Genomic DNA, 10,699 nt, shown 5'->3' on the forward strand with positions numbered 1-10,699 from the left:
GACACCTGCAGGGCTGGCTTTTGTCCTCCAGAGGTCGGTAGCTTGCTGACATCTGCTCTCGAGTTCCTGGGTATAAAAGAGGAAGCTGGCTCGGTGGTGGGATCGGAGGACGCCAATTAAACCTTCAGGTCTCCTGAGCTGTGTGGGGAAGTGCTGTGGTGAGTGGAAAAATGATTGGACATTCCAAATTGGGGTGAAAATCAGGGGTAAAATAATTAGGCACAAAAAATCTATATACACTGGAAACTGGAAAGTATATAATATGTACATTGTTGTTATTGTATTTGTATTTTCTATTTGCAAGCTTTTAAGCAGAACTAAACTAGTAAGCTGCAGCATTGTGTACTGTGTTAATTATCTAATCATCACTTTTCAGGGGTGCAACAATAAAAACATGAATAACAATTAAATTATCAGCAATAACATCATGGCAAGCAAATGTTAAATGTGTGTGTGTGCGAGTAATAAGGCACGGTAGCTTAAACACAAAGCAAAATAATGAAGGACAACAGGGCCTTCATTAAGGGGCATCTGTACCCACACATGTAATAGTTGGTCTGCATTATTATGAAGTGTACAAATATGCCAATAAAATAAATAAAACCCAATAGCAAAATGTGTTACTTTAGCACAGTACTGTAATATACATTGTATGGGTGCAGAGTCGGACCAGTAAGAAGGCAGTGTGTTCTAATTCTAATTGCAGATTCAGAACAGTAACAAGGCAGTGTGTTCTATTTTAATTGCAGATTCGGAACAGTAACAAGGCAGTGTGTTCTAATTCTAATTGAAGATTCGGAACAGTAAGAAGGCAGTGTGTTCTAATTCTAATTGCAGATTCTGCTATTGTGGTTCAGGAGCAGGTTACACTGGTTCAAGAATCAAAGTTATTTTCACTGAATTCAAACAGTACACATAGGTTCAATAAGCCAGCCAACAGCCCATTTAAGAGCTTCTACATGCACTTCTTGCTGGATCAGCAGCCTTAAATGATTATTTGTTCCACAAAAAAATGGTGCAAGCAAGTGTTCTTGAAGGAAAGCTGTAAGTTGTTTGGCTTCATCACTTTCTGTCATATCAAAATTATTATGTTACAGGAATGCCAGAAACTCTGTTAGTGTTCTTGACAACAAGTAAGTGTCCTAGTTTGAGTGCCTGTGCCAATGTAAACCATCTCCTAATAGTGACTGAACAAAAAACAGGGCTATCACAACAATGATAAAAAATCTTCATCTTACTGTAGTATGGGTTAATGATCTAGAACACAATGCATATAGTACTGCTGTACTGAACATAAAATATTGAGCCAAATAAGATATACAGTACAGTGCAGTAGTTCAGGCAGAGACAGGAATGCCCCCAGCATTCTACTTTGATTGGCAAGGTTTTGTGGACATGGTTTAGAGGATTCAATTACTGAATGCCGGGAGAGCTAATCTCGGTAGGGAACCGACATTCTTGGTAAGACACTATCTTAAATACCAGTTATCAGAATTTGTGGACATTAGGAGAAGCCTGCACAGAGACGTAATTGAGAACATTTCTGTAGAATCTGTCCGTCTGTCTTTGTGTCACACCTGCTGTCCTTATTGTGCACGCTGTACAGTGGATGTAATTCATATCACAGTGATCTATTTTTAAATCACACTGTATTTACGGGGGAGGGGGGGTTATTTTTGTACTAGCTACGTATAATTTGGTATAAACTGACACGCTCATCAGCATAAGCATCAGTAGCATCTTCGGACTTGGACAATATGCCTGCCCGTAGCACAGAAGTCGTCAAAACTAAAGTTTGGTAATATTCTGTAGAATCTGTGAAACTGGTGAGAACTGCTAATATACTGTAACTGAAAAACAAGAGGGTAAACTCCAGTGAGATCACTGTACAGTGATGTAAAACTAAGGATCCCCACATGGCCAAATTGAGTTAGCAAACTAAAATCGATCAATGGACTGTGCAAGGAATAAATTGTTATTGTTAATACGTTTCACAGATTTTACCATAAACCCACAGGCGGTCTCTCTCAGTTTATTTTATCTTTACATGAGAGGCCTCACTCTCTTTAAAAGTAAATACAGCTATTTTAATGTTTAAAGCAAGTACAGTATGTCCCAATTATAATTATTAATATAATAAAAAGATTTGGGAAAAAAATTATAATTTCACTAAAAACATCCTTACTCTATCTACAGTCATGAAAAATGGAGCACTCTCTGCAACTCTGAGCAAACCATATTATTGTAAGTGTTGCAATGTGACATTTTCAGTAAACAGTCCTGGCAACGCAATTACTGTAACTGAAGAACCTTTGTAAACTGTAGAGTACATAGATTAAGCTATCTCCTTATCTGAAGGGAAAAGAAATACTCCCCTACATCAACCACAGAGAAAATAATGAAAACATTCGGAAGACATCTACTATAAGCTAAATCAAGTGTAATTCCATTAAACAACACTGTTAAACCTGGAGCTACTGGGCTGCCCAGAGTAACAGCATTTTTTTTTTACATTGCATCCACCCTATGGCAGTTTCATTGTACAAAAAATATAATTTAAAATAGGCACTGATCTTAAAATAGAAAGCAAATTACTTGCCAATGCAAGTACAATTTCTGTTGTGAATGGCACCATTCTAACACAAGACAATGGCTACTATAAAGCTAATGACTACTACAGTACATGTCAGGAGGGAGCCACAGCAAATTAAATGCACTACAAAAGCAAGCTTTAACAGCAGATTTTCTTTTTTATTTTAATACAATAAAAAATATGATGGTATTGGACATTCTGTAATATGCATTATCCATCTGATCTTCATAAACTTCTTTGAAATTACCATATTATTATAATGAAAGCAATCAAGACTGAAAAACAGTTTACTGTACTGTACACCACTTCTTATACAAGAGTATGTTTTTCCCAATTTTTGGTAATTTATTTCCAAAGATGAAAACATATTCTTCAAAATGAAAACTACATTATAGCATATGAAAACAGATGGATTTAGTTGCTTTTACTGCAGACACATATGGTTGGCACATTTTACAGCACTTGGGAATAACCCTGCAGTAGATACAGTAGCATCACCCACCTATCGGTGGTTATCCCCACCCCTAAATGTAAGTAATTGATGGAATCCAGGTGGACTGACTCCCCAGTGCTGCAAAATGCTTTCAAAAACTCAGATGTCACTTATCCTGGTGGGTAGATGGTGATCATATCAACCCAAAGCTTTTTATTATAGCGGTATTGTTCACAATAAGCTCACAAGAAAAAGAGGTGTTTCTAATAAATAAATAATTCATTGCTTCCACTTATACACAAAGCATCCTTTCTTTTTTTTTTTCTTTCTGTCATAAACACACACAGACATGCATACCAATCATACTGTAAATCAAGGCAGGGCACTAGTCAAATGTGTAAGGCAAAATATAGTAAGTAAAGGAGTCCTATATTTATATAAAAAGGTCAAATGTACTTTTACAAGTCTTCTCAATGAACAATAAATATGTGGTTAGTGGAAATACAGTACTGCAACCTTTTTTTCTTGGTATGCAAAGCATTAACAGATAATGGTAATTTCAGTGCGAGCCAAATTAAATGAACCCTGTTTGAAACTGAACAAGCAGGACTGATTCTGTCAAAATCAAGGCAACTTCTCTAATGGGTGCATTACATTAGAGTTAGGTAGGAATGTGTGACCATAGAGTACAGTTTGACCAAGGAAGCTTCTGGTACGAAGACAGCCACCCTTAACTGAGGTGCGACCTCCAACAGTCAAAGTCAAGCAAGGCTCGGGGATGGATGATCATTGACCACCCACAAGGGGGACCCAGGGAGCTTCAAAAGAGAGGTTACACTATGTAACACAATTTTTGTTCCTGGGTAGTAAGTGTTATTTCCAAATTGCTTATGCCTCAAAAGTATAGAAAATGGCTATTATTCCCCACAAACTTTGCTTTTGTGACCAGGACAGTGATATTTTGAAATTTACCTATTTCCAATGAGAAAACGGGCGAATTTGTGTCTCAGAAAAAAACAACAATCCAAATTAACATGTATTTATACTAAAGTAATACAAAAATGACTACAAAAGATTTAGAAGCGAGTAGTTTTTCGAGATTTACGATTATACTGTAAATCACTTTCACGAATCAGCCCCCAAATGTAGTCTCCCATCATGTTCTTGTTATACTGTCCTTCATTGACAGCTCATCCAGGAGCCTCAAAGCCGTGCTGCTCCACAATGGTAACAAGTACCCGTCTCTTCCCCTGGCTCACTCGGTGCACCTCAAAGAGGATTACAACAGCATCAAGACCTTGCTGGATGCCTTGAAGTTTGATGAGTACGGCTGGTACCCCCGGAAGGTGCTGATGCCACTACTGCACATCAAATTGGGCCTTATGAAACAATTTGTCAGAGCTCTAGATAAGGAGTCGGCAGCCTTCAAGTACCTTCAAGACTTCTTCCCTAAGCTGTCTGAGGCAAAGGTCAAAGCCGGTGTCTTCGTCGGACCACAGATAAAGAAGATCCTGGAGTGCAATGAATTCCCCAAGAAGCTCACTAGTAAGGAGAAAGCGGCTTGGAACAGCTTTGTCGCAGTGGTTCGGGGCTTCCTGGGCAATCACAAGGCCGAAAACTATGTGGAGCTGGTTGAGACTCTGGTGAAGAACTACGGCACAATGGGCTGTAGCATGTCCCTCAAAGTCCATATCCTTGATGCTCATCTTGATAAATTCAAGGAGAACATGGGAGCGCTTCCACCAGGATATACTGGACTTTGAACGCCGTTACCAAGGACAGTATAACGAGAACATGATGGGAGACTACATTTGGGGGCTGATTCGTGAAAGTGATTTACAGTATAATCGTAAATCTCGAAAAACTACTCACTTCTAAATCTTTTGTAGTCATTTTTGTATTACTTTAGTATAAATACATGTTAATTTGGATTCATATGTTGATTTTTTCTGACTTTATGTGAACGAAAAGACACAAATTCGCCCGTTTTCTCATTGGAAATAGGTAAATTTCAAAATATCACTGTCCTGGTCACAAAAGCAAAGTTTGTGGGGAATAATAGCCATTTTCTATACTTTTGAGGCATAAGCAATTAGGAAATAACACTTACTACCCAGGAACCAAAAAAAAAAAAAAATGTTATCAATGAGGATGATGATCAACATTTTGAGAAAGCTAAGCCATTTACATGCAAGATAGGACTGCTCTAGAATTCCTAGAAATACATTCCTAGAATTACAGCAAGCCTGCCATGAACCTACTAAAAAGAGCTCCCACCTTGAGAATTCATTTGCAATACAATTATACCATTGTCAGAGATTATATCCAGTAATTTTGTTATGATGGATTTCAAAGCCTGCAAGACCCTGCTTCGGCACAGAACCCTTAAATGTCGTTCTAAACTGTTCGCTGATGAAGTGGAAACAGACTCCTTCACAGGCCTTAACACCACTGAACCCTGGACAGCTTTTAATCTAGTGCATCAAACTTCACTGCCCCGTTTTTTGTCAGCTACAGCTTCAGACAAATGCCAAGCACACCATTGAGATGTGTGGTGCATTCTATCAGCTCTGTAGGAATCTGGAGTGCTGCGTTGACTGAATCAAGATTATACTTTAAAAAAAAGATATAATAATAAAATCAGGTTAAAGAACACATACTGTACAGCAATTTGCCAGTTAACAGAACCATTGCAGTCCTGTATGTTTTTTCAATTGTGCATGAATTTGAGGCACAAAGGTGGATTGTTAAGAAGCAAAAGGCATGAAAATTGACTTGTATCCCAGGCTATTAATCAGTTAATCCATATGATTTCGAACAATGCAAAAAAAGAAAGGGCGATATCTTTCTTTGAGAGCCCAAGAAAAGGCCTCCTTTCACACGAGGGGCAAAAGCCCCGCCTCCTTCCGCGGTCTGCCGGTAACATAATAAAAAGCACCTCATTGCCCATTTTACTTTTTAAACTCAACCATGTATGTTTCTTAACGCTATACTACAGCTTAATACTGGCTAAAATTCTTGTCTGATATGCAAAAATTATATGTTCTGCTGGTGTCGCTACTCATAATGTTGCAGGTATCCTTCCATCAACTCCTGCTGCAAAACTCAATTACTGTGCCCACTGTTGCTGTGCTTGTAGGCTAGTCATGTGGATGCTGTGGTTCCAAATCTGATAATGTTGAAAACAGGGATTTATGTCAAATCAAAGAAACAAATTCAACAAAAAACATACTACAAAAGCTTGCTGTACAGTACTGAAGGGTGAAGTGCCGTTCGCCTGTTGATTAGTGTGAATATGACCCAGATAAAGACCCTGTGCACAGTTAAAAATGCCCCACAGTAAACATTTGTACACAGATATAGCACATCTCTAAAGGTTTTATAGTAAACATCTCAAACCTGTCTGAGAGGCATAGTTAACTGTAACTGACCAACCAATTCATCACAGCTCTCCTGGGTGTTTTTTTTCTCTCTTGAATACCAAAAAACTCAATACTCAATCGAGAAAAAAGATCAATATAAAAAGGCACACACATTTCTTCTTACTGATACTACTGTTGGGTATAATACAGAAAGTGAGACAGTATGCCGTCTTAAAAAATGTAAATCTGCTGGTTTATGATATTTTAGATAAAGCAAGGGGAATTTAAAATATGTTACTTTGTTTCAGAACCCTTTTGTTGAAATAGGTTTGCATGGACAGAAACAGGAAGGAATCAATTCAGGATCCCTGCTGACAGCTTCACCTTGATCATCTTCCATAATCAAAACTGGCTTGACCACCTAAGCCACCGCAGCATCAGGAGCAAGAAATTTTACTCAGTGCCTTCCATAATTGTAAAGTCTACAGTTTCAGCTCAAAATCCAATTACTTACCCCGTCCCCTATAACCCTGTACTGAAATCCCCTAAAGAGGTTTAAAAATTATACCACCAACCCCATCCCCAATTCTCCAGACAAAGGAAGGAGAATAGCTGTACCCTGAAACCATGAACACAAATACCCTCCCAAGAGTGGGCATGCAATTCTGTTCTACAGTACATTCTCACAATCTATAGCTCGCCAGTAATGATGATGCAGTACCCGCCCAAGGTATTGGATTGACAAAGTCAATTATCAACCCATACTTCTTTTCTTGTCTGCACATACTGTACACCAGATGGTAATGATATTTTAAGTCATATAGTGTTGATTTTTTGCTAGGACGATTTCTAAGAGGATTGTTTAGCCGCTGTGTCATTCATTATGCCTCCCCTACTGTATGCGTTTACAGGACATTAATCTCCTTGTACAATGATAGCTATTATAAAAGGACTGGTGAAAGCAGGTGCACTGGCTCAGCACAGAGCCCCAGTGTGTTGATGGCCTGGATCAATAGGATGTAGGCTAATTTTGAATCCTAGCCCTGCCAAGCCAGACAGAGAACACAGCCATGGAAAGATAGTTCACTTGTAGATCTTTTGGGTACACAGCTGGCCAGTGGTGTCTGCCCTTGGGGTTAAGGTACTGTACATGTGGGGGAATGATGGTTTGGAGTATCACTATCACTACCAAAACACTGTCTTTGAACAATGAGTGTACTGTGGTTGTATTTCAAGACAGCGTACTGTACAGCAGGTATCTCCACAGTTCCATATGGCTTTCGAAAATAACATCACTTTCATAAATTAATAAATCCAAGTGACAATAGACAAATGTTCCAGATAAATGCCTCATTGTCATACGGTAATATCACTAAAACGCAATATTAGAAAGTGTTCTAACAACAGTATTCCAAAAGAGGTGTAAACTGAATTTGAAATGGATCTTCATTCTTCTGATTGTATAATTATTATGCAAGATACAATTTAACTATTTTCTATAATGTTTGATGTTTAAGCAAAATGTTACATTTCAGGGATGGAAATAAGACCCCCTTTATATAGCAATATAATCCATGCCTGGTTTTACTATGCGTTTAATCAGACACCTGAGCTTGTTACACTCAGTCAAAAAGCAGTACCGAGAGAAAGTAGGTCACCATTTCATAAACTGATGTGGAATAACTTGCAGTAACAAATGTCCAGGCAAGTGTCATTACATTCAGGCTACATTATATGTCATTAGCCGAACAAATGAAATGTCAGACACACTCAATAAAATTAGGTTGACATGACTAAGATCCTAATGTGTGTGTGTAATTATATATATATATATATATATATATATATATATATATATATATATATATATATATATATATAAATATTTTATATATAAATTACACACACACATATACATACATACATAGTCTAATATCACAATTCAAATAATAGCAATTCTCAAGATATAGCTAAAAACTGTCTTACACTACACGTAAAAATAAACATTCTGTACTGACAATTACATCCCTTTAAACTGGGAATTTAAAGACGCTTTCCATGTGCCACCTTGAAAAGCAAAGAGATGGCAGCATGGTAAACACATTATTTTGGACTGTCTAAATGTTTAAAGGAAGGAACCAGGCTCTTCCCACAGCAGTCTTAGTTTCAGATGTCTCTTTACGGAGACTGATATAGCAGCTGCACACATCTTGCTTTCAGAAGCATCAGTGCCTTTTTATAGAAAGTCTGCCCTTATCTTTCACAACAGCCCACGGTGTATTAAAAGCAATATATACAACAGAGACATTCAGCCAATCGCTTGGTGTGGAGCCCACAGAACTACTGTACCAGGTTGAATTACAGTACACATGCATGGTGGCCCAGAGATTGCAAGAACATTATGTATTTTGTGTCATGAATGCTGTTAACTGTGCCAAATAAAGAAAATCAAGGAAGATTCTTGAAAAAAAGACAAAGTATAATCTCAAACCAGCTCCTTTAATCTTCAGTAATACTGCTGTAGCATGCATGGCTTTACTCCACAATACTGTTAAATAAAGCCAATGCTGTGCACCTGTCAGACACTAAGCCTACCTTCCACACATTTTGATATTGCTAGATGATGGCGATCTAGGCTATACAGTATTGCAGAATGTGATAAACAATAAAATTCTAAGATGATGATTCTAACAAGCGCGCACACACACACGTCTGTGCTTTTTATCCCCAAGAAACACTTGTAGTAAGCATGTATGTTAATGCTTTATTTTTTTACTTTCACATAAGGCATGACACACCTTTGTTTGACCTCTACTACAGTATATACAGCACAAGACAGACTTTTCTGTTGAAATCGTTTAGACACTAATGTGCGAAATCATCATGCAGTCTACATGTAAATAATGAGACTAATTGTAATCATGTTAGCAAATTCCGACAATATCGCGTACGAGACATTTTTTCTTATGATAACCACACTGAAATCAAATTTCCATAATTTAACCTATGCATTCATTGTGCATATTTGTATTGCCACTGTGTGATGCAAATTCCTGATCGTGATTTCAGGGTTTTTAAGTTTAAAGAAACTGATTTTTTTTCTGATTTGTACTGCTACTTCTGTTCTAGGCACTGGGATATAGCCTACAGGTAAGCAATTGTAAAGAATGGTTCCACCTTTTTTAATCCGATTTTGGATTCTTGAAAAAAATATATAAATGTTCTTAAATTATCATTTTATTTGACAGAGGCAGCAGTGTGGAGTAGTGGTTAGGGCTCTGGATTCTTGACCGGAGGGTCGTGGGTTCAATCCCTGGTGGGTGACACTGCTGCTGTATCCTTGAGCAAGGTACTTTACCTAGATTGCTCCAGTAAAAACCCAACTGTATCAAAATGTAAAAATAATGTGATAGCTTGTAACAATTGTAAGTCGCCCTGGATAAGGGCGTCTGCTAAGAAATAAATAATAATAATAACAAGGCAATTAAAACGTGGAATTGATTACATAGAATATGTTTATCAATATGCAGAATTGTACGTACATACATAACTAACTAAATAAATAAATGCCAACTGACAATTCAAATACGATAGATCTTAGTTTAGCATACCTACCAACCGGGACATTCCAGTTTTGAGAAACGGAAAACGACAAAGCTAAACATAATTTTCAACAAGAAAACTTTGTGAACTGAAAGGTCGAATAAAACAGTATCTGTTTATACCACAATAACTAAATACGATATACACACACACACATTATATATATATATATATATATATATATATATATATATATATATATGAGAGAGAGAGAGATAATGTGGCTGGAATACTTGAAGAATCTATATGGAAACAAAAGCCAGTATATCTGCGAGTATTAACATTACTCGGCACCTGTCACCGGTATAGTCTAGAGCAGTGCTATAAATGAATCACCACATCGGCCTGCATGTACATTTTAAAAACACATAATACAGTCTATACAAAATGTACATGCATTGCCATATTCCATACACATCATTCCAACACATTTACTATATAAACCGAAAGGGGTTAAAAACTGAAATTACAGTAAAGTGTAATATCAACAGTACATTACTTCCAAATATTTAATTTGCATTTGCTTGTTTAACGTTTCTACGTAGTAATTTAACAAAGTCCGAATCTTTGTTACCTTTTTATTTTCTGGACATCCCTCTATAAATTGCCCCGACTCGCCTCGGCTGCCTCAGTTATAATATCCAGTCCCATTCTACACTGTTGTCATAAGAACATAGTCTGGATAACAACGCTGGATCAACACACAAC

The 10,699-nt window shown here is 37.4% G+C and overlaps 1 protein-coding gene across 2 annotated transcripts in view; it reads right to left on the reverse strand.

Moving 5' to 3' along the window:
* Positions 1-10,699, reverse strand: part of LOC117411519 (actin-binding protein WASF1-like) — a 57,915-nt gene extending 47,216 nt beyond the window's left edge. Inside the window, exon 1 of one of the 2 annotated variants that reach the window (XM_034019141.3) lies at positions 10,566-10,699. The gene's annotated coding sequence lies outside the window, so the exon portion shown is untranslated. The remainder of the gene's footprint in view (positions 1-10,565) is intronic. The other variant, XM_059025827.1, reaches the window with a different exon arrangement.

Source organism: Acipenser ruthenus, chromosome 6, assembly GCF_902713425.1.
Source record: "Acipenser ruthenus chromosome 6, fAciRut3.2 maternal haplotype, whole genome shotgun sequence".
Taxonomy (NCBI): Eukaryota; Metazoa; Chordata; class Actinopteri; order Acipenseriformes; family Acipenseridae; genus Acipenser; species Acipenser ruthenus.